Consider the following 25849-nt stretch of genomic DNA (forward strand, 5'->3'; position numbering starts at 1 on the left):
TCTTATTTCTAATTTTGATTTTTCTCATAATTTATTTTCTTTAAGTATACTTTCTTTTGTTAGATTTGCTGGTTCTATATGATTTATACCTTTTCTTTCAACTAAGTTTATTAGATATATTCCTTTAAAAATAGGTTATTATTCATCTAAGTCATTTGATTATGGTTGAGGTGAATTACTTGGTGGTCAAGGTTTATATAGATTATTTATTTATTTAATTGGTTATATTCAAGGTTGATATGATTCTAATTTCAAGATTTATCTTTTAACTTTTATTTTTTGAATATTTATTTTGGTAATATTGTTTTTCGTTTACTTAAATAGCTTATAATTAGAGCGTGACACTGAAGATGTTAAGGAAGTATTTTTACTTTTAAGTATTTATAAATATAGATATATTATTTTTACAGTGAAAATGTAATGTTTTATTTAAACTATATAAATTTTAGAAATGTTAACGGAGTTTAACCGCTAATATAAAAAGTTAGCAGCTTTCATATTGGCTTTACATTTCCTTAATTGGAACTATTATAGTTCAATTATATTATTAACAGTAATACGCCTCTTTTTGGCTTCAATTAATAAGAATAAGGGTAGTACATACCAATCTTCCAGGTCGAAACTGACTGCAATATTTCGCTTCTTATTCTATTTAAGGTTGATTGATAATATCAATACTTTTTGAATGCAACCCAAATGTTATATTTAACTACAACCCTTTATTCTGCTCATTGTAATGCTCCTTGGTTTCATTCATGGTATAGTCCTCCTAATAGAACTAGAATAAAAAATATTGTTGATACTGTTCAGATTATAATGTCTGAAGTTTTAAAAATAATTACAATTGGTAGAATTAGTGCAATTTCTACATCAAAAATTAAAAAGATTACTGCCATTAGGAAGAATCGTTTTGAGAATGGTATTCGTGCTGATCTTTTTGGATCAAACCCACATTCAAATGGTGATCTTTTTTCTCGATCATTAATTAATTTTTTTGATAGTGTTGTTGCCAGGATTATAACAATTATTGGAATAATAAATCTAATGAAAACTCTTGTTGATAGAATTAGAATTGTTTTTCTTGATTTATATCAAGCTTTCTGATTGGAAGTCAAATGTACTATTTATACTAGAAAAACAATTATCTACCTCATCAATAAATAGAGATATATAAGAATAATCATACTACGTCTACGAAGTGTCAGTATCATGCTGCTGCTTCAAATCCAAAGTGATGTCTTGGTGAAAATTGATTTATTGAGTGTCGAAGTAGACATGTTGATAAAAAGATTGTTCCAATAATTACGTGTAAACCATGGAATCCTGTTGCAACAAAGAATGTTGATCCATAAACTGCATCTGCAATGGTAAAAGGTGCTTCTCAATATTCATATGCTTGAAGTATTGTAAAGTATAGTCCTAATAACACTGTGAAGAATAATCCTTGTAGTGCTTGAGTATGATTAGATTCCATTAAACTATGATGTGCTCATGTTACTGTTACTCCTGATGCTAAAAGAATAGCTGTATTAAGTAATGGAATTTGTATAGGGTTAAAGGGTTGAATTCCTATTGGAGGTCATAGTATTCCTAGTTCAATTGTTGGTGCTAATCTTCTTCTAAAGAATGCTCAAAAAAAAGAAACGAAAAATAATACCTCTGATGCAATAAATAAAACTATTCCTCATCGTAATCCAATTGATACAAATCCTGTATGTAATCCTTGATATGTTCCTTCTCGTACAACATCTCGTCATCATTGAATTATAGTTAGTAGGGTAATTCCAAATCCAATTATGAGTAAGTTAATATTAAATAGGTGGAATCATTTTGCTAGTCCTGATACTAGGACTATTGCTCCAATTGCTCCTGTTAATGGTCAAGGTCTATAGTCTACTAAGTGGAATGGGTGGTTTGAGTGAGTTGTTAACATAGGTTTAATATACTTCTCTAGAATATAGAGTTCTTAGAATTGAGAAAACATAGGCTTGAATTATTGCTACTGCTGATTCTAGAATTAATAGAAGTATTTGTCCAATAATTAGTAATGAGATTAAGTTTATTGCTATAGATGGTCCTGTGTTTCCTAATAAGGTTAATAATAAGTGTCCTGCAATTATATTTGCTGCCAACCGTACTGCTAATGTACCTGGTCGAATAACATTACTAATTGTTTCAATTAGTACTATAAATGATATTAATGCAGGCGGTGTACCTTGTGGTACAAGGTGTGTAAATATATGATTAGTATGGTTAATTCATCCAAATAATATAAATCTTAGCCATATAGGTAGGGCAATTGCAAATGTTAATGCTAAATGTCTTGTTCTAGTAAAAATATAAGGGAATAATCCTATGAAATTGTTAAATAATATTATAATAAAAATTGAGATGAAAATGAATGTGGTTCCATTAAATGATTTTGGTCCAAGAAGTGTTTTAAATTCATTATGTAAGGTTAAATTTAGTTTATTTCAGATAATGTTAATTCGTGATGGTGTAAGTCAAAATAGTGATGGGATTAATAATAGTCCTAGAAATGTTCTAGTTCAATTTAATGATAAATTAAAGATGTTAGTTGATGGGTCAAATGTTGAGAATAGATTTGTTATCATTTTCAATTTAAGTTTTTTATTTCAATTGTTCCTTTTTCTGCTCTTTTAATAAGGTTAGGTTTAAATGAGAAGAAGTTTATTTGATTAAACAAAATTAATGTAGCTGAAAATATAATGAATAGTGAGAATCATATAAGAGGGGATATTTGAGGGATTTGGATATAATTTCCCCATCAGAAGTAGTCGTTAATTTACTATTATTTGGTTTAAGAGACCATTACTTACTTTCAGTCATCTGATGAATTTCAAGGTGTACTAATTTTTTTTAGTTACTTTAGATTGACACTCTAATGTTATTTATTTTAACTAACTCCTTAAATTATCTTAGATAATCACTTAATAAATAAATTTACTGAAGTTCTTTCAATTACAATTGGTATAAATCTGTGGTTTGCTCCACAGATTTCTGAGCATTGTCCAAAGAATAATCCAGGTCGACTTATTGTGAATGTTCCTTGATTTAACCGACCTGGCGTTGCATCAATTTTAACCCCTAATGCAGGAACTGCTCATGAGTGTAGAACATCTGATGCTCTTGTTAATACTCGTACTTCTGTATTTATTGGTAGGATTGTTCGGTTATCTACATCTAGTAGTCGGAATCCATCATTTTCTAGGTCTTGTTCTGGTGTTATATAAGTGTCAAATTCTACGTCTATGAAGTCTGAATATTCATATCTTCAATATCATTGTCGTCCAATGGTTTTAATTGTAATTATTGCATCTACTGAATCATCAAGTAAATATAATAGTCGTAATGATGGAAGGGCAATAAAAATTAATGTAATTGCTGGTAAAGCTGTTCAGATTGTTTCAATTAAATGTCCATGAAGTAAATTACGGTTAGTATAGGCAATAAATAATATATAACTTAGGGCATAACCTACAATTACTGTAATTAATAATAATACGACCATAGTATGATCATGAAAGAATGATAATTGCTCCATTAATGGTGAAGCTCCATCTTGAAGAGATAAATTTGATCATGTTGCCATTAATAAATATTTTCTAATAAAAGGTCAAACCTTTATTTGTAGAGCTTAAATCTACTGCACTAATCTGCCATATTAGAATCTAGAGATTAATGGTAATTCTGAGTAACTATGTTCTGCAGTAGGGTTATTTTGTAGTCATTCTGTTGATCTTCTTATGTTAGCTCTAAATATAATTTCTCGGTTTGTAATCATTCTTTCTCATATAATTACAATGAATATAATGATTCCTACAATAGAAATTGTAGACCCAATTCTTGATACTACATTTCATGATGTATATGCGTCTGGGTAGTCAGTATCGTCGAGGTATTCCTGCTAATCCTAGGAAGTGTTGAGGAAAGAATGTTAAATTTACTCCAATGAATATAATTGTAAATTGGATTTTTAATCATGTATTATTTATAGTTAATCCTGTAAATAGTGGATATCATTGAATGACACCTCCTATAATTGCAAATACTGCTCCTATAGATAATACATAATGAAAGTGGGCTACTACATAATATGTATCATGTAATACAATATCAAGTGATGAATTTGCTAATACTAATCCTGTTAATCCACCAATTGTAAATAGGAAAATAAATCCTAGAGCTCATAATAATGGTGGATTGAACTTGAATTTAGTTCCATATAATGTAGCTAATCATCTAAATACCTTAATTCCTGTAGGTACAGCAATAATTATTGTTGCTGATGTAAAATATGCTCGTGTGTCAACATCCATTCCTACTGTAAATATATGATGTGCTCATACAATAAATCCTATTAGTCCAATTGATAGTATAGTATAAATTATACCTAATGTTCCAAATGATTCAATTTTTCCTCTTTCTTGACATACAATATGTGAAATAATTCCGAACCCCGGTAGAATTAAAATATAAACTTCTGGGTGTCCAAAGAATCAAAATAGATGTTGATATAGAATTGGGTCACCCCCTCCTGCAGGGTCAAAGAATGATGTATTTAAATTTCGATCTGTTAATAATATAGTAATAGCTCCTGCTAAAACTGGAAGTGAAAGAAGGAGAAGTAATGCTGTAATAGCTACAGATCATACAAATAAAGGTGTTTGATCTAAAGTTATACTTTCTGATCGTATATTAATTGCTGTTGTAATGAAATTCACTGCACCAAGAATAGATGATACACCTGCTAAGTGCAGTGAAAAAATAGCTAGATCTACAGATGCACCCCCGTGTGCAATAGCTCCTGCTAGAGGAGGGTAAACTGTTCATCCTGTACCAGCACCATTATCTACTATAGAAGATGTAAGAAGAAGGGTTAGTGAAGGTGGTAGTAATCAAAAACTTATATTATTTATTCGTGGAAATGCTATATCTGGTGCACCAATTATTAGTGGAACAAGTCAATTACCAAATCCACCAATTATAATAGGTATTACTATAAAGAAAATTATTACGAATGCGTGAGCTGTAATAATAACATTATAAATCTGGTCATCCCCAATTAGAGATCCGGGTTGGCCAAGTTCAGCACGAATAAGTATTCTTATTGATGTTCCTACTATTCCTGCTCATGCTCCAAATATGAAGTATAAAGTACCAATGTCCTTATGGTTTGTTGAGAATAATCATTTTTGCGGTAAGATGGCTGAATTTTAGGTGGTAGACTGTAAATCTACTTATGAGATGTTTTCTCTCTTATCATATTTAGGTCTTATATTCAATTATGATTCTAGACTGCAATTCTAGAGGTGTAAAATTTTACTAAGGCCTAAAAGATTATTCTTTTAATTATAACTTTGAAGGTTATTAGTTTGATTAACTTAAGTCCTTAGTATAATGAAATTAAGGTTGATGTTGAAATCAATCCTATTGTTGAAATTATTACTGTTATAGGAAGAATGATTCTTGATTTTTGGGACTTTATCTTTATAGATCACGAATTTTCTGTGTATGATATAATTAGAGCTGAGAATCTAATACGTATATAGTAGTAGAGTGTAATTGTAGTTAATACAACTATAATAGTTATAATAGTTGTTATATTGTTTTCTATTAATGATTGTATTACAATTCATATTGGTAAGAATCCAAGGAATGGTGGTAGTCCACCTAAAGATAATAAAGATAAGAATATTATGAATTTAATTTCGGTTTTTATATTTCTGGCTGAATAAATTTGATTTATGAAAAATAAATTTATTTGCTTAAATAATAAAACTATAATTAATCTTAATAGTGAGTAAATAATGAAGTATAGTTCTCAGATGTTTTCTCTGACTGTTAATGATCTAATTATTCAACCTAGATGTCTGATTGATGAATATGCTAAAAGTTGTTGTAAGGATGTTTGATTTAAACCTCCTATTGCCCCAATAATAATTCTTAAGATAATAATTGTTCAAATAAAAGTTCTTAATTGAATACAATAAGATAAGACCATTATTGGGGCGATTTTTTGTCATGTTATTAATGTTAAACAATTATTTCATCTTGATGCTCCTATAACTTCTGGAAATCAGAAATGGAAAGGTGCAGCTCCAATCTTTAATAATAGTCTAGATCTAATTATTATTGATGGGATAAATTCTGTTTCCCATCCCATGGGATATTTTATTTGAATCAGCAAAATTGAAAATAATAATATTGTCGATGCTATTGCTTGGACAATAAAATATTTAATTGATGATTCATTTATTATTATATTTTTATTTCTTGTTAGGAGCGGAATAAATGAAAGTAAGTTGATCTCAAGTCCTATTCAAACCCCAAATCAGGAATTTGATGAAATGGACAGGATCGTTCCTATCATTAATGTTGATAGGAAGAGAAGTTTTGTAGAGTTGTTGGTCATTAAAAAGGAGAGGATTGATACCTCTATAAATGGGGTATGAACCCATTAGCTTGTTTAGCTTACCTTTTTACATTAAGGTGTATGATGCACGTTAGTTTTTGATACTAAAGGAGGTAGTTTAATTCTATGTTATGTAATTTTAATGAAGGTAATTTTATTTACTTTATTTACCCTATCAAGGTAACCCTTTAATCAGGCACTTCATTTATTTAATATATAAATCGAAAGTTTTTTTTTGAAATTCTTTTATGTATTATTTTGTTTAATTAGGATTAATTTATACTGCTCATTTTATTTTTTTTATATATATATATAATAAATAATTTATATTAATATATTACATTTAATTGAAATTAAAGTATTATAAGTTCATCTTACCATTATCAATTGATTATTTTAATGCAATTATTTACCTAGGATTATAGCTACTTATGTTTTTAGCTTAAAATAGGTTATTATAATATAATATATATAATAATATGTAATTTAATATTTAATATTTTTATAATTGGATATAATAAATAAAATTATTAATTTAAATATAAAATATTAAAATTAATATAAATAATTATATTAATTATAATAATATAATTATGTAAATTATCTATAATTAGATTATTTAACTAATATATATGAAAGTTAACTTAATATAAAAAAAGAATTCATATTAATAACATATTATATTAAATTACATAATTGTATAAAATATATTTATTATATTATTTAATCTTTCTTTATTTATTAGTGAAAAGAAAGATTAAATAAGAAAGAATATAATACATTTATTGCTATACATGTTCCATATTAATCTTTAATTATATATAATAGAGAAGTTGTTGTGGTCATACATAGGGGCGTTTCTTTTTTTTTGGTTAATGTTTGTGGTTTTTTTCTTTTTTTTTCTTTAAATATTTGAATCTTTTATTTTTTCCTGAATTAATAGATTTAAAATTTTCTTATTTTTTATTTTTAAAAGTTTCATTCTTGCTTGTTTATTCACTTTTTCTTTGTATTATATGTAAGTTTTGTTAGACTAAATGTTCTTTTTGCAGTAATTTGATTTAATTATCAAGTGATTTTGGATTTAGCAATTGATTTAGTATCGGCATAATTCGTGCCAGCAGCCGCGGTTATACGATTGATACAAGTGAATATTATTGGTTGAAACAGTTGTTTATATTATTAAGGTTGAAATATAAATTTGTAAGGTGAAATGTTAAAATTTATTTGTGGCCCTTTTTATGAATCTGTGAAATTTAAATAATAAACTAGGATTAGATACCCTATTATTTTAAATGTTCATTATATTTACCAGGGTACTATTAGTTAAGGTCTTTAAACCCAAAGAATTTGGCGGTATCTCATTCCATTCAGAGGAACCTACCCCATGATTGATAATACACGATTTACTCTACTTAATTTATTTGTTTGTATATCTCCGTTATCAGAGAATCTTTTTAGAGTTATAATTCTCAAGATTTATAATTATAAAATATTTCAGGTCAAGGTGCAGCTTATAGTTAAGAGGAGGTGGGTTACAATAGATTTTTGTTTATAACGGATTTGATAGTGAAATACTGTTAATGAAGGTGGATTTGATAGTAATTTAATTTATTTAATTTAACTGATATTGGCTCTGAGATGTGTACACATCGCCCGTCGCTCTCATTATTGATTATTCTATTTTATTTTAAAGTAGCTTCAATTTAGATGAGATAAGTCGTAACATAGTAGATGTACTGGAAAGTGTATCTAGGAAGAGTTTCAAGATATAACTTATTAGTAAAGTGTTTCATTTACACTGAAAATTTTTCTGTGCAAATCAGGATATCTTGATTATTTATTTTATTATATTTATTTTTTGTTTATTTAATTATTTAATATAAATAATTTTATTGTATTTTTGTCTTAGTATATTTTGTAGAATTGATTTTTTAAATTATAGTTTATTGGTAATGTAAGTGTTTTATGAAATATTATTTTAAATTTTTTAAGTAGATTTTATTTATTGTACCTTTTGTATCAGGGTTTATCAAAATTTTAGTATTTATTTTACTTGTCTCGATTTGGGTTGATTTATAAATAATTTATAGTTAATGTATCATAATTATTATTAAATTATTTATAGAAATGAGATGTTAATCGTTTCCCAAGATATCTAGTTTCTTAAGAAAAAATTTAATTTTTTAAAGTTATTTGTTTTTATTTAATTTTTTAACTAAAAATATTAACTTATTTATTCTTTAAGGGATAAGCTTTGAAGTTAATAACCTATAATTTATTTTATAGAAACATAATAGTAAGCTTTAAACCAGCTGTCTTTAAGATTACGTTTTAGTTCATTATTTTTTATTTTGATTTTATAAATATTTTAGGTTTTTTATTAAGATTATTAATTTAATTTTAAAATTTTTGTAATAATGATAGAATTAGTATATTTATTTGTATGAAATTTTTACCTTGTGAACTTATTATAAGGAACTAGGCAAAATTGATTTCCGCCTGTTTATCAAAAACATGTCCTCTTGTTTATATTTTGAGGTCTGGCCTGCTCACTGAGCGTATTTTTAAAGAGCCGCGGTATTTTGACCGTGCAAAGGTAGCATAATCATTAGTCTCTTAATTAGTGGCTGGAATGAATGGCTTGACGAGAAATCAACTGTCTCTTAATAAATTTTTGAATTTAACTTTTGAGTCAAAAGGCTTAAATTCTTCTTTAGGACGAGAAGACACTATAGAGCTTGACATTTTACTTTTATATAGTTTTTTGTTTGTCTTTCTATATTTAATGATGATGTTTTGTTGGGGTGACATGATGAATAGATAAACTCTTCATTATTATATCATTTATTTATGTTTGTTATTTTGATCCATAATTTATGATCATAAGATTAAGTTACCTTAGGGATAACAGCGTAATTGTTTTTGAGAGCTCATATCGACAAAGCAGATTGCGACCTCGATGTTGGATTAAGAAAAATTTTGGGTGCAGGAGCCCAATGATTAGGTCTGTTCGACCTTTAAATTCTTACATGATCTGAGTTCAGACCGGCGTGAGCCAGGTCGGTTTCTATCCTAAGATTGTTAATCCATATTAGTACGAACGGACCATATGGTTAAAATATTTTTTGTTATATTGATTAATATTAATTTATTTACTATTTTGACAGATTAATGTGTTGAATTTAGAATTCATTTATGTAGATTTTTTCTACAAATAGTATTGATACTTTATGATTTATTTATATTTATTTTGATTTTTCTTTTATTGGTTATTTGTGTTTTAATTAGTGTTGCCTTTTTAACTTTATTAGAGCGTAAGGTTTTAGGTTATATTCAGATTCGAAAGGGTCCAAATAAGGTAGGTTTTGTTGGAATTCCTCAGCCATTTAGAGATGCTATTAAGTTAATTTGTAAGGAGCAGCCAATTCCTATTATATCTAATTACCTACTTTATTATTTTCCCCTGTTTTTAATTTAATGATTTCTTTAGCCGTTTGAGTAATTTTTCCTTATTTAACTTATATGTGTTCTTTTTCTTATGGATTTTTATTTTTTTTATGTTGTACTAGATTAGGTGTTTATACTGTTATAATTGCTGGTTGATCTTCTAATTCAAATTATTCATTATTAGGTTCTCTTCGTTCTGTTGCTCAAACAATTTCTTATGAAGTTAGTTTAGCTTTAATTTTATTGTCTTTAATTATTTTAATTGGTAGTTTTAATATGTTTGATTTTATAAACTATCAGCTTTATTGTTGATTTATTATTATTTCTTTTCCTTTAGCTTTAGCTTGTTTTGCTTCTTGCTTAGCTGAAACTAATCGTACTCCTTTTGATTTTGCTGAAGGGGAATCTGAGTTAGTTTCAGGATTTAATATTGAGTATGGTGCGGGTGGTTTTACTTTAATTTTTTTAGCTGAATATACTAGAATTGTCTTCATAAGAATGTTATTGGCTTTAATTTTTTTGGGCGGTGATTTTTATTCTTTTATATTTTTTATTAAGCTTGCTATTATATCTTTTGGTTTTATTTGGGTTCGTGGAACATTACCACGGTTCCGTTATGATAAATTAATGTACTTAGCTTGAAAAAGTTTTTTACCTTTATCTTTGAATTTTTTTATTTTCTTTGTTGGTTTAAAGATTTTATTTATCTCATTTGTTTAGTGAAATTTTTTGAGAAAAGTTAATAGAAGAGTTAAACTTCTAATTTTATGTTTTCAAAACATATGCTTTTCCTAAGCTAATTAACTTTATTCCTTAATTAATTTATCTCATGCGTTTGCGACATGGACATTAATTAAGAAATATGTGAAGTAAATAATTGTTAAGATTTGACCTGTTATAATATAAGGTTCTTCAACAGGTCGTTTACCAATTCACGTTAGTAAGCATACATCAACTACTATAATTCAGAATAAAACTTGATTAATAGGGTAAAATTGAATGCCTCGGAATGGTGTTTTATTATAAAATGGTAAAATTATTAAGAATCTAATTGATAAAAATAATGCAATAACACCTCCTAACTTATTAGGGATAGATCGTAGAATTGCATATGCAAATAGGAAATATCATTCTGGTTGAATGTGAACTGGTGTTACTAATGGGTTGGCAGGTACAAAGTTATCTGGATCTCCTAATAGGTAAGGATTAATTAAACATAGTATAATTAATAATGATGTTATTATTACAAATGTAATAGAATCCTTAAAGGTAAAGTATGGATGGAATGGAATTTTTTCAATATCTGCATTTAGTCCAAGAGGATTATTAGATCCTGTTTGGTGAAGAAAAAATAAATGAATTGCTGCTATAGCAGCAATAATAAATGGTAATACAAAATGGAATGTGAAGAATCGATTTAATGTTGCATTATCAACAGCGAATCCTCCTCATACTCATTGGACTAAATCTGTTCCTAAGTATGGGATTGCTGATAATAAATTAGTAATTACTGTTGCACCTCAAAAAGATATTTGGCCTCAGGGTAAGACATATCCTATAAATGCAGTTGCTATAACTAAAAATAAAATCACTGTACCAATTATTCAGATATGTATATATATATAAGATCCATAGTAAATTCCCCGTCCTACATGTAAGTAAATACAAATAAAAAATATAGATGCTCCATTTGCGTGTAAGGTTCGGATAATTCAACCATTATTTACGTCTCGGCAGATGTGTACTACACTACTGAATGCTATTTCAATATTTGATGTATAATGTATAGCTAAAAGTAGTCCAGTTACGATTTGAATTACCAAACATAACCCTAATAGGGATCCAAAATTTCATCAAAATGAAATATTTGTTGGGGCAGGTAAGTCAATTAAAGAGTTATTAATAATTTTAATTAAAGGATGTCTTAATCGTAAGGGTTTATTCATTAGTAATTATCTTATTTTACGAATAGGTCCCTGATTAATATTGGTGATTTTAACAACTGCTAGTAGTGCTAAAAATAAATAAATTATTATTATTATTGTAATAATGAATGTTGGTCTATTATATAATTTTTCTAAAGATATTGTTATTTCTTGATAATTGATTGAATTATCAATATTTATAGTTTCGGTGTTTTTGAAAAAGTCTATAAATATAGATATATCTAGAATAATTAATATTAATATGATAAATACTCACATTATTAATGTAATAATTATAGTGATTGATTTAGGCTGAAATATTTCGTTTGATGCAATTCTTGTAATGTAAATAAATAATACTAGTATACCACCAAGAAAAGTTAAAAATAGAATATATGATAATCAATATCTTTCTATTATTGTTCCTGTTATTAATCCAACTAGGAAGGTTTGAAGGATAATAAAAAGCATTATTGATATTGGGTGTCTTAATTTAATAAAATTAATATTTATTACATTTGATAATGATATAATTATTATTTTGATCATTTCAGGGGTTAGTTTATTTAAAATACCGGTTTTGGGGACCGATGATGGAAGCTTTTCCACCTCTGAAGTTTTAAAAGTGGGGGCTGGACTTATTTCCGGTTTGCAAGACCGGCGTTTTTTTTAAACTATTAAAACTAATGTTTAAATTCTCTATTTTTACTTCTTTATTGATTTATTTTGCTGGTGTTTATGTTTTTTCTTCTAAACGTAAACATTTATTAATGGTTCTTTTGAGATTAGAATATATTGTTCTTTCTTTATTTATGTTAGTTATTGTTTTCCTTATTGAGTTTGATTATGATTATTTTTTTCCTGTTATTTTTTTAGTTTTTTCTGTTTGTGAGGGTGCTTTAGGTCTTTCTATTTTAGTTTCAATAATTCGTTCTCATGGTAATGATTTTTTTAATTCTTTTGGTTTATCTTTATGTTAAAGTATTTATTTATAACTATTTTTTTGATCCCTCTTTGTTTATTAAATAATTGTTGATGGTTGGTTCATTCTTTAATGTTTCTGTCGGGTTTTGTTTTTATAATTTGTGTTTATTCATATGCTGATTTGAATATAATTAGATATTATTTTGGTATTGATTATTTTTCTTTTAGTTTAATTTTACTTAGTTTTTGGATTTGTTCTTTAATAATCACTGCTAGAGGTTCAGTTTATTTAAGTTCATATCATTCTAATTTTTTTGTTTTTATGGTTTTGATTTTAATAATTATGCTTTATTGTTCATTTGCTAGATTAAGTCTTCTTTCTTTTTATATTTTTTTTGAGGCTAGATTAGTTCCTACTTTACTTTTAATTTTGGGTTGGGGTTATCAACCTGAGCGTTTGCAGGCTGGTGTTTATTTAATTTTTTATACTTTGGTTGCTAGATTACCTTTATTATTAGTTTTATTTAAGGTTTATGATTTTTCTAATACTTTATATTTTCCTTTATTGGTTGATTTTGGTTCTTATTATTTTATGTTTTATGTATTTATAATTTTGGCTTTTTTAGTTAAGATACCTATGTTTTTGGTTCATTTATGACTTCCTAAGGCTCATGTAGAGGCCCCTATTTCAGGTAGAATAATTCTTGCTGGTGTTTTATTAAAGTTAGGTGGTTATGGTATTTTTCGTGTTATAAAGGTTATTTCTTATTTGGGTTTAAAGTTTAATTATTTTTGATTGTCTTTAGGTTTATCTGGGGGTGTTATTGTAAGATTTATTTGTTTTCGTCAGGTTGATTTAAAGTCTTTAATTGCATATTATTCTGTTGCTCATATAAGAATGGTTATTGGTGGATTGATGACTATGAATTGATGAGGTTGTGTAGGTTCTCTTTCTCTAATGGTTGGTCATGGTTTATGTTCTTCTGGTTTATTTTGTTTATCTAATATTATTTATGAACGTTTAGGTAGACGAAGATTATTAATTAACAAGGGTATAATTAATTTGATGCCAAGAATGGCTTTATGATGATTTCTTTTAAGATCATCAAATATGGCTGCTCCTCCTTCTTTAAATTTGGTAGGTGAAATTAGATTATTAAATAGAATTATATCTTGATCTTCTTTTAGATTCTTTGCTTTGATTTTTTTATCTTTTTTTAGAGCTCTTTATACTTTGTATATATATTCTTATTCTCAGCATGGGAATTATTATTCTGGTGTTTATACTTGTTCTCTTGGTTATTTTCGTGAATATCATCTTTTACTTTTACATTGATTGCCTTTAAATATTCTCTGTTTAAAGGGTGAATATTTCTTTGTTTAGTTTGCTTAAGTATTTTAATTAAAAATATTGTTTTGTGGAATCAATGATATGAAGTGTTTCATCTTAGGCCGTGAATTTATTTTCTATTTGTTCTTTGAGTTTTTTTTCTTTGTTTATTTCGAGAACTATAATTTTTATTTTAGGTATTTATTATTTAATAATTGATTATAGAGTTTTTGTTGAGTGAGAGCTTTTCAATTTAAATGGTTCTATAGTTGTTATAACTTTAATTTTGGATTGAATATCTCTTATTTTTATATCTTTTGTTATATATATTTCTTCTTTGGTTATTTATTATAGAGAGGATTATATATCTGGTGAAAAGAATATAAATCGTTTTATTATTATTGTTTTAATATTTATTCTTTCTATAGGTATTTTAATTATTAGTCCTAATTTAATTAGAATTTTATTAGGTTGAGATGGTTTAGGTTTAGTTTCTTATTGTTTAGTTATTTATTATCAAAATGTAAAATCTTATAGTGCTGGTATATTAACTGCACTATCTAATCGTATTGGTGATGTTGCTATTTTAATTTCTATTGCATGAATGTTAAATTTTGGTGGTTGAAATTATATTTATTATTATGATTTTATTTCTAATTCTTTTGAAATAAAGCTCATTACTATATTAATTGTTTTAGCAGCTATAACTAAGAGAGCTCAGATTCCTTTCTCTTCATGACTTCCTGCTGCTATAGCAGCTCCTACTCCTGTTTCTGCTTTAGTTCATTCTTCTACTCTTGTTACTGCTGGTGTTTATTTATTAATTCGTTTTAGACCAATATTGGATACTTATAATTGTGGTTGATTTTTACTTTTAATTGGTTGTATAACTATATTTATGGCTGGATTGGGCGCTAATTTTGAGTTTGATTTAAAGAAGATTATTGCTCTTTCTACTTTAAGACAACTTGGTTTAATAATAAGAATTTTGGCTATAGGTTATCCAAAGCTTGCATTTTTTCATTTATTGGCTCATGCTTTATTTAAGGCATTATTATTTATATGTGCAGGTTCAATAATTCATAATTTGAAGGATTCCCAGGATATTCGTTTTATAGGATCAATTGTTAATTTCATACCTTTAACTTCAGTTTGTTTTAATGTTTCTAGTTTATCTTTGTGTGGAATACCTTTTTTAGCGGGATTTTATTCAAAGGATTTAATTCTTGAGATGGTTTGTTTAAGATGAATTAATTGTTTAATTTTTTTTCTTTATTTTTTTTCTACTGGTTTAACTGCTTCTTATTCTTTTCGTTTGTTTTATTATTCAATATCTGGTGATAATAATTTTTATTCTAGATTTTCTTTTGATGATAAGGGTTATTATATTTCATTTGGAATAATTGGTCTATTGTTTGTTGCTGTTTTTGGTGGTAGTCTTTTATCTTGATTAATTTTTCCTATTCCTCATGTGATTGCTTTATCTTATTATTTAAAGTTTTTAACAATTACAGTTGTTATTTTAGGTGCTTATTTAGGTTATCTTATTTCTAATTTTGATTTTTCTCATAATTTATTTTCTTTAAGTATACTTTCTTTTGTTAGATTTGCTGGTTCTATATGATTTATACCTTTTCTTTCAACTAAGTTTATTAGATATATTCCTTTAAAAATAGGTTATTATTCATCTAAGTCATTTGATTATGGTTGAGGTGAATTACTTGGTGGTCAAGGTTTATATAGATTATTTATTTATTTAATTGGTTATATTCAAGGTTGATATGATTCTAATTTCAAGATTTATCTTTTAACTTTTATTTTTTGAATATTTATTTTGGTAATATTGTTTTTCGTTTACTTAAATAGCTTATAATTAGAGCGTGACACTGAAGATGTTAAGGAAGTATTTTTACTTTTAAGTATTTATAAATATAGATATATTATTTTTACAGTGAAAATGTAATGTTTTATTTAAACTATATAAATTTTAGAAATGTTAACGGAGTTTAACCGCTAATATAAAAAGTTAGCAGCTTTCATATTGGCTTTACATTTCCTTAATTGGAACTATTATAGTTCAATTATATTATTAACAGTAATACGCCTCTTTTTGGCTTCAATTAATAAGAATAAGGGTAGTACATACCAATCTTCCAGGTCGAAACTGACTGCAATATTTCGCTTCTTATTCTATTTAAGGTTGATTGATAATATCAATACTTTTTGAATGCAACCCAAATGTTATATTTAACTACAACCCTTTATTCTGCTCATTGTAATGCTCCTTGGTTTCATTCATGGTATAGTCCTCCTAATAGAACTAGAATAAAAAATATTGTTGATACTGTTCAGATTATAATGTCTGAAGTTTTAAAAATAATTACAATTGGTAGAATTAGTGCAATTTCTACATCAAAAATTAAAAAGATTACTGCGATTAGGAAGAATCGTATTGAGAATGGTATTCGTGCTGATCTTTTTGGATCAAACCCACATTCAAATGGTGATCTTTTTTCTCGATCATTAATTAATTTTTTTGATAGTGTTGTTGCCAGGATTATAACAATTATTGGAATAATAAATCTAATGAAAACTCTTGTTGATAGAATTAGAATTGTTTTTCTTGATTTATATCAAGCTTTCTGATTGGAAGTCAAATGTACTATTTATACTAGAAAAACAATTATCTACCTCATCAATAAATAGAGATATATAAGAATAATCATACTACGTCTACGAAGTGTCAGTATCATGCTGCTGCTTCAAATCCAAAGTGATGTCTTGGTGAAAATTGATTTATTGAGTGTCGAAGTAGACATGTTGATAAAAAGATTGTTCCAATAATTACGTGTAAACCATGGAATCCTGTTGCAACAAAGAATGTTGATCCATAAACTGCATCTGCAATGGTAAAAGGTGCTTCTCAATATTCATATGCTTGAAGTATTGTAAAGTATAGTCCTAATAACACTGTGAAGAATAATCCTTGTAGTGCTTGAGTATGATTAGATTCCATTAAACTATGATGTGCTCATGTTACTGTTACTCCTGATGCTAAAAGAATAGCTGTATTAAGTAATGGAATTTGTATAGGGTTAAAGGGTTGAATTCCTATTGGAGGTCATAGTATTCCTAGTTCAATTGTTGGTGCTAATCTTCTTCTAAAGAATGCTCAAAAAAAAGAAACGAAAAATAATACCTCTGATGCAATAAATAAAATTATTCCTCATCGTAATCCAATTGATACAAATCCTGTATGTAATCCTTGATATGTTCCTTCTCGTACTACATCTCGTCATCATTGAATTATAGTTAGTAGGGTAATTCCAAATCCAATTATGAATAAGTTAATATTAAATAGGTGGAATCATTTTGCTAGTCCTGATACTAGGACTATTGCTCCAATTGCTCCTGTTAATGGTCAAGGTCTATAGTCTACTAAGTGGAATGGGTGGTTTGAGTGAGTTGTTAACATAGGTTTAATATACTTCTCTAGAATATAGAGTTCTTAGAATTGAGAAAACATAGGCTTGAATTATTGCTACTGCTGATTCTAGAATTAATAGAAGTATTTGTCCAATAATTAGTAATGAGATTAAGTTTATTGCTATAGATGGTCCTGTGTTTCCTAATAAGGTTAACAATAAGTGTCCTGCAATTATATTTGCTGCCAACCGTACTGCTAATGTACCTGGTCGAATAACATTACTAATTGTTTCAATTAGTACTATAAATGATATTAATGCAGGCGGTGTACCTTGTGGTACAAGGTGTGTAAATATATGATTAGTATGGTTAATTCATCCAAATAATATAAATCTTAGCCATATAGGTAGGGCAATTGCAAATGTTAATGCTAAATGTGTTGTTCTAGTAAAAATATAAGGGAATAATCCTATGAAATTGTTAAATAATATTATAATAAAAATTGAGATGAAAATGAATGTGGTTCCATTAAATGATTTTGGACCAAGAAGTGTTTTAAATTCATTATGTAAGGTTAAATTTAGTTTATTTCAGATAATGTTAATTCGTGATGGTGTAAGTCAAAATAGTGATGGGATTAATAATAGTCCTAGAAATGTTCTAGTTCAATTTAATGATAAATTAAAGATGTTAGTTGATGGGTCAAATGTTGAGAATAGATTTGTTATCATTTTCAATTTAAGTTTTTTATTTCAATTGTTCCTTTTTCTGCTCTTTTAATAAGGTTAGGTTTAAATGAGAAGAAGTTTATTTGATTAAACAAGATTAATGTAGCTGAAAATATAATGAATAGTGAGAATCATATAAGAGGGGATATTTGAGGGATTTGGATATAATTTCCCCATCAGAAGTAGTCGTTAATTTACTATTATTTGGTTTAAGAGACCATTACTTACTTTCAGTCATCTGATGAATTTCAAGGTGTACTAATTTTTTTTAGTTACTTTAGATTGACACTCTAATGTTATTTATTTTAACTAACTCCTTAAATTATCTTAGATAATCACTTAATAAATAAATTTACTGAAGTTCTTTCAATTACAATTGGTATAAATCTGTGGTTTGCTCCACAGATTTCTGAGCATTGTCCAAAGAATAATCCAGGTCGATTTATTGTGAATGTTCCTTGATTTAACCGACCTGGCGTTGCATCAATTTTAACCCCTAATGCAGGAACTGCTCATGAGTGTAGAACATCTGATGCTCTTGCTAATACTCGTACTTCTGTATTTATTGGTAGGATTGTTCGGTTATCTACATCTAGTAGTCGGAATCCATCATTTTCTAGGTCTTGTTCTGGTGTTATATAAGTGTCAAATTCTACGTCTATGAAGTCTGAATATTCATATCTTCAATATCATTGTCGTCCAATGGTTTAAATTGTAATTATTGCATCTACTGAATCATCAAGTAAATATAATAGTCGTAAAGATGGAAGGGCAATAAAAATTAATGTAATTGCTGGTAAAGCTGTTCAGATTGTTTCAATTAAATGTCCATGAAGTATATTACGGTTAGTATAGGCAATAAATAATATATAACTTAGGGCATAACCTACAATTACTGTAATTAATAATAATACGACCATAGTATGATCATGAAAGAATGATAATTGCTCCATTAATGGTGAAGCTCCATCTTGAAGAGATAAATTTGATCATGTTGCCATTAATAAATATTTTCTAATAAAAGGTCAAACCTTTATTTGTAGAGCTTAAATCTACTGCACTAATCTGCCATATTAGAATCTAGAGATTAATGGTAATTCTGAGTAACTATGTTCTGCAGGAGGGTTATTTTGTAGTCATTCTGTTGATCTTCTTATGTTAGCTCTAAATATAATTGCTCGGTTTGTAATCATTCTTTCTCATATAATTACAATGAATATAATGATTCCTACAATAGAAATTGTAGACCCAATTCTTGATACTACGTTTCATGATGTATATGCGTCTGGGTAGTCAGAGTATCGTCGAGGTATTCCTGCTAATCCTAGGAAGTGTTGAGGAAAGAATGTTAAATTTACTCCAATGAATATAATTGTAAATTGGATTTTTAATCATGTATTATTTATAGTTAATCCTGTAAATAATGGATATCATTGAATGACACCTCCTATAATTGCAAATACTGCTCCTATAGATAATACATAATGAAAGTGGGCTACTACATAATATGTATCATGTAATACAGTATCAAGTGATGAATTTGCTAATACTAATCCTGTTAATCCACCAATTGTAAATAGGAAAATAAATCCTAGAGCTCATAATAATGGTGGATTGAACTTGAATTTAGTTCCATATAATGTAGCTAATCATCTAAATACCTTAATTCCTGTAGGTACAGCAATAATTATTGTTGCTGATGTAAAATATGCTCGTGTGTCAACATCCATTCCTACTGTAAATATATGATGTGCTCATACAATAAATCCTATTAGTCCAATTGATAGTATAGCATAAATTATACCTAATGTTCCAAATGATTCAATTTTTCCTCTTTCTTGACATACAATATGTGAAATAATTCCGAACCCCGGTAGAATTAAAATATATACTTCTGGGTGTCCAAAGAATCAAAATAGATGTTGATATAGAATTGGGTCACCCCCTCCTGCAGGGTCAAAGAATGATGTATTTAAATTTCGATCTGTTAATAATATAGTAATAGCTCCTGCTAAAACTGGAAGTGAAAGAAGGAGAAGTAATGCTGCAATAGCTACAGATCATACAAATAAAGGTGTTTGATCTAAAGTTATACTTTCTGATCGTATATTAATTGCTGTTGTAATGAAATTCACTGCACCAAGAATAGATGATACACCTGCTAAGTGCAGTGAAAAAATAGCTAGATCTACAAATGCACCCCCGTGTGCAATAGCTCCTGCTAGAGGAGGGTAAACTGTTCATCCTGTACCAGCACCATTATCTACTATAGAAGATGTAAGAAGAAGGGTTAGTGAAGGTGGTAGTAATCAAAAACTTATATTATTTATTCGTGGAAATGCTATATCTGGTGCACCAATTATTAGTGGAACAAGTCAATTACCAAATCCACCAATTATAATAGGTATTACTATAAAGAAAATTATTATGAATGCGTGAGCTGTAATAATAACATTATAAATCTGGTCATCCCCAATTAGAGATCCGGGTTGGCCAAGTTCAGCACGAATAAGTATTCTTATTGATGTTCCTACTATTCCTGCTCATGCTCCAAATATGAAGTATAAAGTACCAATGTCCTTATGGTTTGTTGAGAATAATCATTTTTGCGGTAAGATGGCTGAATTTTAGGTGGTAGACTGTAAATCTACTTATGAGATGTTTTCTCTCTTATCATATTTAGGTCTTATATTCAATTATGATTCTAGACTGCAATTCTAGAGGTGTACAATTTTACTAAGGCCTAAAAGATTATTCTTTTAATTATAACTTTGAAGGTTATTAGTTTGATTAACTTAAGTCCTTAGTATAATGAAATTAAGGTTGATGTTGAAATCAATCCTATTGTTGAAATTATTACTGTTATAGGAAGAATGATTCTTGATTTTTGGGACTTTATCTTTATAGATCACGAATTTTCTGTGTATGATATAATTAGAGCTGAGAATCTAATACGTATATAGTAGTAGAGTGTAATTGTAGTTAATACAACTATAATAGTTATAATAGTTGTTATATTGTTTTCTATTAATGATTGTATTACAATTCATTTTGGTAAGAATCCAAGGAATGGTGGTAGTCCACCTAAAGATAATAAAGATAAGAATATTATGAATTTAATTTCGGTTTTTATATTTCTGGCTGAATAAATTTGATTTATGAAAAATAAATTTATTTGCTTAAATAATAAAACTATAATTAATCTTAATAGTGAGTAAATAATGAAGTATAGTTCTCAGATGTTTTCTCTGACTGTTAATGATCTAATTATTCAACCTAGGTGTCTGATTGATGAATATGCTAAAAGTTGTCGTAAGGATGTTTGATTTAAACCTCCTATTGCCCCAATAATAATTCTTAAGATAATAATTGTTCAAATAAAAGTTCTTAATTGAATACAATAAGATAAGACCAATATTGGGGCGATTTTTTGTCATGTTATTAATGTTAAACAATTATTTCATCTTGATGCTCCTATAACTTCTGGAAATCAGAAATGGAAAGGTGCAGCTCCAATCTTTAATAATAGTCTAGATCTAATTATTATTGATGGGATAAATTCTGTTTCCCATCCCATGGGATATTTTATTTGAATCAGCAAAATTGAAAATAATAATATTGTCGATGCTATTGCTTGGACAATAAAATATTTAATTGATGATTCATTTATTATTTTATTTTTATTTCTTGTTAGGAGCGGAATAAATGAAAGTAGTTGATCTCAAGTCCTATTCAAACCCCAAATCAGGAATTTGATGAAATGGACAGGATCGTTCCTATCATTAATGTTGATAGGAAGAGAAGTTTTGTAGAGTTGTTGGTCATTAAAAAGGTGAGGATTGATACCTCTATAAATGGGGTATGAACCCATTAGCTTGTTTAGCTTACCTTTTTACATTAAGGTGTATGATGCACGTTAGTTTTTGATACTAAAGGAGGTAGTTTAATTCTATCTTATGTAATTTTAATGAAGGTAATTTTATTTACTTTATTTACCCTATCAAGGTAACCCTTTAATCAGGCACTTCATTTATTTAATATATAAATCGAAAGTTTTTTTGAAATTCTTTTATGTATTATTTTGTTTAATTAGGATTAATTTATCCTGCTCATTTTATTTTTTTTATATATATATATATATAATAAATAATTTATATTAATATATTACATTTAATTGAAATTAAAGTATTATAAGTTCATCTTACCATTATCAATTGATTATTTTAATGCAATTATTTACCTAGGATTATAGCTACTTATGTTTTTAGCTTAAAATAGGTTATTATAATATAATATATATAGTAATATGTAATTTAATATTTAATATTATTACAATTGGATATAGTAAATAAAATTATTAATTTAAATATAAAATATTATAATTAATATAAATAATTATATTAATTATAATAATATAATTATGTAAATTATCTATAATTAGATTATTTAACTAATATATATGAAAGTTAACTTAATATAAAAAAAGAATTCATATTAATAACATATTATATTAAATTACATAATTGTATAAAATATATTTATTATATTATTTAATCTTTCTTTATTTATTAGTGAAAAGAAAGATTAAATAAGAAAGAATATAATACATTTATTGCTATACATGTTCCATATTAATCTTTAATTATATATAATAGAGAAGTTGTTGTGGTCATACATAGGGGCGTTTCTTTTTTTTTTTGTTTGTGGTTTTTTTCTTTTTTTTTCTTTAAATATTTAAATCTTTTATCTTTTCCTGAATTAATAGATTTAAAATTTTCTTACTTTTTTTTTAAAAAGTTTTATTCTTGCTTGTTTATTCACTTTTTCTTTGTATTATATGTAAGTTTTGTTAGACTAAATGTTCTTTTTGCAGTAATTTGATTTAATTATCAAGTGATTTTGGATTTAGCAATTGATTTAGTATCGGCATAATTCGTGCCAGCAGCCGCGGTTATACGATTGATAAAAGTGAATATTGTTGGTTAAAACAGTTGTTTATATTATTAGGGTTGAAATATAAATTTATAAGGTGAAATGTTAAAATTTATTTGTGGCCCTTTTTATGAATCTGTGAAATTTAAATAATAAACTAGGATTAGATACCCTATTATTTTAAATGTTAATTATATTTACCAGGGTACTATTAGTTAAGGTCTTTAAACCCAAAGAATTTGGCGGTATCTCATTCCATTCAGAGGAACCTACCACCATGATTGATAATACACGATTTACTCTACTTAATTTATTTGTTTGTATATCTCCGTTATCAGAGAATCTTTTTAGAGTTATAATTCTCATGATTTATAATTATAAAATATTTCAGGTCAAGGTGCAGCTTATAGTTAAGAGGAGGTGGGTTACAATAGAATTTTGTTTATAACGGATTTGATAGTGAAATACTGTTAATGAAGGTGGATTTGATAGTAATTTAATTTATTTAATTTAACTGATATTGGCTCTGAGATGTGTACACATCGCCCGTCGCTCTCATTATTGATTATTCTATTTTATTTTAAAGTAGCTTCAATTTAGACGAGATAAGTCGTAACATAGTAGATGTACTGGAAAGTGTATCTAGGAAGAGTTTCAAGATATAACTTATTAGTAAAGTGTTTCATTTACACTGAAAATTTTTCTGTGCAAATCAGGATATCTTGATTATTTATTTTATTATATTTATTTTTTGTTTATTTAATTATTTAATATAAATAATTTTATTGTATTTTTGTCTTAGTATATTTTATAGAATTAATTTTTTAAATTATAGTTTATTGGTAATGTAAGTGTTTTATGAAATATTATTTTACATTTTTTTAAGTAGATTTTATTTATTGTACCTTTTGTATCAGGGTTTATCAAAATTTTAGTATTTATTTTACTTGTCTCGATTTGGGTTGATTTATAAATAATTTATAGTTAATGTATCATAATTATTATTAAATTATTTATAGAAATGAGATGTTAATCGTTTCCCAAGATATCTAGTTTCTTAAGAAAAAATTTAATTTTTTAAAGTTATTTGTTTTTATTTAATTTTTTAAGTAAAAATATTAACTTATTTATTCTTTAAGGGATAAGCTTTGAAGGTAATAACCTATAATTTATTTTATAGAAATATAATAGTAAGCTTTAAACCAGCTATCTTTAAGATTACGTTTTAGTTCATTATTTTTTATTTTGTTTTATAAATTTTTTAGGTTTTTTATTAAGATTATTAATTTAATTTTAAAATTTTTGTAATAATGATAGAATTAGTATATTTATTTGTATGAAATTTTTACCTTGTGAACTTATTATAAGGAACTAGGCAAAATTGATTTCCGCCTGTTTATCAAAAACATGTCCTCTTGTTTATATTTTGAGGTCTGGCCTGCTCACTGAGCGTATTTTTAAAGAGCCGCGGTATTTTGACCGTGCAAAGGTAGCATAATCATTAGTCTCTTAATTAGTGGCTGGAATGAATGGCTTGACGAGAAATCAACTGTCTCTTAATAAATTTTTGAATTTAACTTTTGAGTCAAAAGGCTTAAATTCTTCTTTAGGACGAGAAGACCCTATAGAGCTTGACATTTTACTTTTATATAGTTTTTTGTTTGTCTTTCTATATTTAATGATGATGTTTTGTTGGGGTGACATGAAGAATAGATAAACTCTTCATTATTATATCATTTATTTATGTTTGTTATTTTGATCCATAATTTATGATCATAAGATTAAGTTACCTTAGGGATAACAGCGTAATTGTTTTTGAGAGCTCATATCGACAAAGCAGATTGCGACCTCGATGTTGGATTAAGAAAAATTTTGGGTGCAGGAGCCCAATGATTAGGTCTGTTCGACCTTTAAATTCTTACATGATCTGAGTTCAGACCGGCGTGAGCCAGGTCGGTTTCTATCCTAAGATTGTTAATCCATATTAGTACGAAAGGACCATATGGTTAAAATATTTTTTGTTATATTGATTAATATTAATTTATTTACTATTTTGACAGATTAATGTGTTGAATTTAGAATTCATTTATGTAGATTTTTTCTACAAATAGTATTGACACTTTATGATTTATTTATATTTATTTTGAATTTTCTTTTATTGGTTATTTGTGTTTTAATTAGTGTTGCCTTTTTAACTTTATTAGAGCGTAAGGTTGTAGGTTATATTCAGATTCGAAAGGGTCCAAATAAGGTAGGTTTTGTTGGAATTCCTCAGCCATTTAGAGATGCTATTAAGTTAATTTGTAAGGAGCAGCCAATTCCTATTATATCTAATTACCTACTTTATTATTTTTCCCCTGTTTTTAATTTAATGATTTCTTTAGCCGTTTGAGTAATTTTTCCTTATTTAATTTATATGTGTTCTTTTTCTTATGGATTTTTATTTTTTTTATGTTGTACTAGATTAGGTGTTTATACTGTTATAATTGCTGGTTGATCTTCTAATTCAAATTATTCATTATTAGGTTCTCTTCGTTCTGTTGCTCAAACAATTTCTTATGAAGTTAGTTTAGCTTTAATTTTATTGTCTTTAATTATTTTAATTGGTAGTTTTAATATGTTTGATTTTATAAACTATCAGCTTTATTGTTGATTTATTATTATTTCTTTTCCTTTAGCTTTAGCTTGTTTTGCTTCT

General features: G+C 26.9%; 1 long non-coding RNA gene across 1 annotated transcript in view; it reads right to left on the reverse strand.

Moving 5' to 3' along the window:
- Window positions 1–25193, reverse strand: part of LOC126307610 (uncharacterized) — a 49415-nt gene extending 24222 nt beyond the window's left edge. Inside the window, exon 1 of the long non-coding RNA XR_007553646.1 lies at window positions 24314–25193. This is a non-coding gene — a long non-coding RNA (uncharacterized LOC126307610). The remainder of the gene's footprint in view (window positions 1–24313) is intronic.
- Between the last annotated feature and the right edge of the window lie 656 nt (window positions 25194–25849).

Source organism: Schistocerca gregaria, unplaced genomic scaffold (assembly GCF_023897955.1).
Source record: "Schistocerca gregaria isolate iqSchGreg1 unplaced genomic scaffold, iqSchGreg1.2 ptg000350l, whole genome shotgun sequence".
NCBI classification, from domain to species: domain Eukaryota; kingdom Metazoa; phylum Arthropoda; class Insecta; order Orthoptera; family Acrididae; genus Schistocerca; species Schistocerca gregaria.